The sequence below is a fragment of the Dipodomys merriami genome, unplaced genomic scaffold (genome assembly GCF_024711535.1).
Source record: "Dipodomys merriami isolate MVZ:Mamm:240054 unplaced genomic scaffold, mDipMer1.0.p SCAF_266, whole genome shotgun sequence".
In the NCBI taxonomy this organism is placed as follows: Eukaryota; Metazoa; Chordata; class Mammalia; order Rodentia; family Heteromyidae; genus Dipodomys; species Dipodomys merriami.
In genome coordinates, this window is record NW_027204115.1 from 503541 (window position 1) to 507747 (window position 4207).

General features: G+C 36.4%; 1 non-coding gene across 1 annotated transcript; it reads right to left on the reverse strand.

The window, feature by feature from the left end:
* Nucleotides 1-1103: 1103 nt before the first annotated feature.
* LOC138837209 (U6 spliceosomal RNA) lies at nucleotides 1104-1210 on the reverse strand. The gene has a single exon (XR_011375252.1). It is a non-coding gene; the product is annotated as a U6 spliceosomal RNA (small nuclear RNA).
* Between the last annotated feature and the right edge of the window lie 2997 nt (nucleotides 1211-4207).

The following is a 4207-nucleotide window of genomic DNA, read 5'->3' on the forward strand; positions in this document are numbered from 1 at the left end:
CCCATGTGCACACACACACACACATTTATTCAAAATACCCTCGTGTCAGTGTTTTGCATTAATTTATTTGTTAACAAGATTATATGGATAAAATAAGGGAAATAAACTCTTCAATCTCAGAACATTTTTATACATTTTTTATTTTAAAAATACTGCACAGAGGGGTTACATTTACATGAGCAAGGTAATGAGTACATTTCCTAACAAGCATTGTTACCTCCTCCTTTATTTTTCCCCCACCATCCCTTCTCTCCCACCTCCACAAGTACACTCCACTCCTCCTCTCTCCTTCCCCTACCTAAATTGTAAAATTCATTTTTCATCATAAGTCTTGTGCATCTCATTGTTACAATGGGTCAACCCATATCCCTATTTAAGCATTTTGTTGTTTTCTTCTTCTCCCCAAATTAGAGAAACGTATATACAAGATGTAGGCGCACCAACTTCAAATCCAGTGAAAAAAGGGGTTATAGCGTGGTTGAGGAACATATAAAGGAACAAAAAAAATCACATCGTACAGTATAAGTATGTTAGAAATAATAGCAAGATAGAATCACTTGTGTACCTATCTTGGTGTTCGTTTAGCTTAACATCATCTTATCTGGTCAAATGCACATAGCTTAAGACATTTTCTGATAATCCCGGACATATATTAGCTATTGAAAATAAGAGAAACCATGGGACCTATATTTCTTTGGAGTTGGCTTACTTCACTTAAAAATTTTTTTCCAAATCTTTCCATTTCCTAACAAATTGGGCAATGTCATTCTTTCTGATGGAGGCAGAACAAGCAATTGTATATATTTACCAGGTTTTCTTGATCCATTCATCTACTGAGGGGCATCTGGGTTGGTTCCATATCTTAGCTATGGTAAATAATGCTGCAATAAACATAGTTGTGCTGGTAGTTTTAGTATGGTCTTGTTTGTGATCCTTTGGGTAAATGAACAAAAGTGGGATTGCTGGGTCATAGGGGAGCTTTATGTGGAGTCGTTTGAGGAAACTCCATACTGCTTTCCAAAGTGGTTGAAGACTTTTACACTCCCACCAAGAATGCAGTAGGGTTCCCTGGTGGCCCCATCCCCTCCAGCATTTGTTGTTGTAAAAACATGGATTGCTTCACTAATTTTCAAGTCATCCTTGAGCAGGGGCCATGCTAATCTTCTCTGTATCATTCTGATGTTAGTGTATAGGCTGCCGGATTAAGCACAGAACATTTTTTATATAGAAGGTGTAATTCATTTTCTTAGTCAATTCCACAAAAAAGTAAGTTCAAAAGAATTGTCATGACCCGGAAGCACAACAAATCAAAGAAAGGTTGGACAAATGGGATTGCATAAGATTGCAGAGCTTCTGCAGGGCAAATGACATAGCTGGCAAGATCAATAGAAAGCCCACCGATTGGGAGAAGATCTTTACTAGCCATACAATGGACAAGGGTCTCATATCTAAAATATACTTGGAACTCAAAAAATTAAACCACCCAACAACAAATCCTCAAAGAATCAACTGCCCAATAAATAAGTGGGCGAAAGACTTAAAGAGAAGCTTCTCTGAAGAAGAAACAAGGATGGCCAATAGACACATGAAGAAATGTTCAACATCCCTAGCCATAAAAGAAATGCAAATCAAAACAACATTGAGATATCACCTCACTCCAGTTAGAACAGCAAAAATCAAGAACTCTAACAACAGATGCTGGAGGGGATGTGGACAGAAAGGAACCTTACTTCATTGTTGGTGGGAATGTAAACTTGTTCAACCACTTTGGAAAGCAGTATGGAGGTTCCTCAGAAGACTTCACATAGAACTCCCTTATGATCCAGCAATCCCACTTTTGGGCATTTACCCAAATGTTTACAAACAAGACCACACTAAAGCTACCAGCACAACTATGTTTATTGCAGCATTATTTACCATAGCTAAGATATGGAACCAACCCAGATGCCCCTCAGTAGATGAATGGATCAAGAAAATGTGGTATATATACACAATGGAATTCTATGCCTCCATCAGAAAGAATGACATTTCCCCATTTGTTAGGAAATGGAAAGGTTTGGAAAAAATTATATTAAGTGAAGTAAGCCAGGCCCAAAGAAGCATAGGTCCCATGGTTTCCCTTATTTACAATATCTAGTATAGGTATGAGTCAAGTGGAAAAGGTCAGATAATGTGATGTTAGGAAAATGAACCCTTAAATATGTATTTTAATGTTTTCGTTTCTTTCATGCATGTGTTTCTAATGCATTTATAAGATTATTTCTTTGTTGCTTTGTATGTCCCTCCCCCACAGTGTAACCCCCGCTTTCACTATATTTGATGTCAGTATAACATGTTGTGGAGATGGGGACAAACAAGTCGTTTAAGGATTCAGGTGGACCTGTTGCAACAATGAGAAGTACAAAATGTCATGTCAAAACCAGCTTTACAGTGTCGGTGTGGGGGGGGAGGGGGGTATAATTGGGTGGGGGGAGGGGGGTAAAATTGGGTGGGGGGAGGGGGGAGGCGGGGAAGGGAAGTGAAGGGTAAACAAAGGAGGAGGCTGCAATGCTTGGTAAGAAATGTATGCATTATCCTGCCCATTTAATTGTAGCCCCTCTGTACAGTATGTTCTCAAATAAAATAAAATACAATTTAAAAAAAAAAAAAAGAATTGTCATGAAATTTTAGAATCATGCATTTCTTACATAAGCACACATTTTTGATGTTGGCATAATTTGTGGAGGGGAAGGGGAAAATGTTTAAATAGGGATACAGGTAGACCCATTGCAACAATGAAAGGAACTTTACAACTTTGGTATCTCTACTACTGCCATACCTGCAGATTGTAACTTCATTGCTTCTTTTGAGGTAAGTATCACTATGCCTGGGTCTGCTTGGACTGTGGTCCTCCTAACACAAGCAAAACACATAGCACCCATCAAATGGTTAGAGTTTCTGAAACTTCTTTTTTTTTTTTTTTTTTTTTTTTTGGTCTGGGCTTGCCTGGAACTGCAATTCTCTAATCTCTGTTTTCTAAGTAGATAATATTACAGGTTTGAGCCACTTTATCCAGTAAAAGTATACAATTTCAAGATATCTTGATATTGCCTATATTTGTGCTTAACATATATAGCTAACCTTAATTTTCTCCCTCTTTTGTTTAGTACTCTGAGTTGAAAACATTGACTTTCTTGATATACATGGTTTTGTTTTGGGTGGAATCCCATCACAATCCAAAAAATCTTCCAAAAAGTTTATGTCAAGAATCATGGAAAAGAAGGCTTCAGGTTGGAAAGAAAACACTGATCCTTAACTTATAATTGCAGTATATTTATAGTGTTAGTCAATACTTTCTGAAGTATGAGAAGAGAAGGAAGACAGAAATGTGAAAGATGTCAGGTCTCTGTGGAATTTCTGTAGTTGTCACTTCATGTTATATTCTTCCTTAAAACTTGCTTTATTAAAAGCCTCTAGGTGGATATTTGTTGGACTGATTGGTAACCTTACCCAAGAAATGAAGCTGATTTTAGAAGGTTGATGATTTGGTAAATAAAGGAATGATGAAAATGAGAACAGATATTGTCACAGAATGAGCCGACAAGGTTCATTGCTGAACAGCAAAACAAAGCAGTTTCAAGTCTGATGATGCACATTGGAACATATATAGATAGATACATATATGTATACATATACAAACATACGTGAAAAAGTATATATGCAGTAGAATACAGAGAAAGTTTGTGTGACAAGTATTAAACTATATCAAACTGGTTGCAGGAAAGGTCCAGTAAAATATCAATAGTTTAGCATAGATTTTGCATAGATTTCTAAAGGATGAAAATTCTTCCCTCATTTTATACTTTACAAATATCCTTAGTATATTTTAAGTTTTTTATATTGTAGTTGGAACATGTATATAATGCTGAGAATTGGAATTACATAAAGTATGCAACATGAATAGGTCAGCCAGAATAGGAAAGTTCATTAGATTCTTATTTCCAATTAACCACCAGGAGAAAAGGAGTTCCAGTTCAGATTTTATGTAGAGCACTGGCCTTGAACACAAAACGACCAGTCAGGCCATGAGTTTAAGCCTTAAGATCTACAGAAACAAAAACACAAAATATAACTTGGAGTTAGATATTTTATAATGAAGCATTTTTATATACTCTACATTGTTAGAAAGACTAGATTTCTGTGTTAGCTTTATAACCTACCATAATAA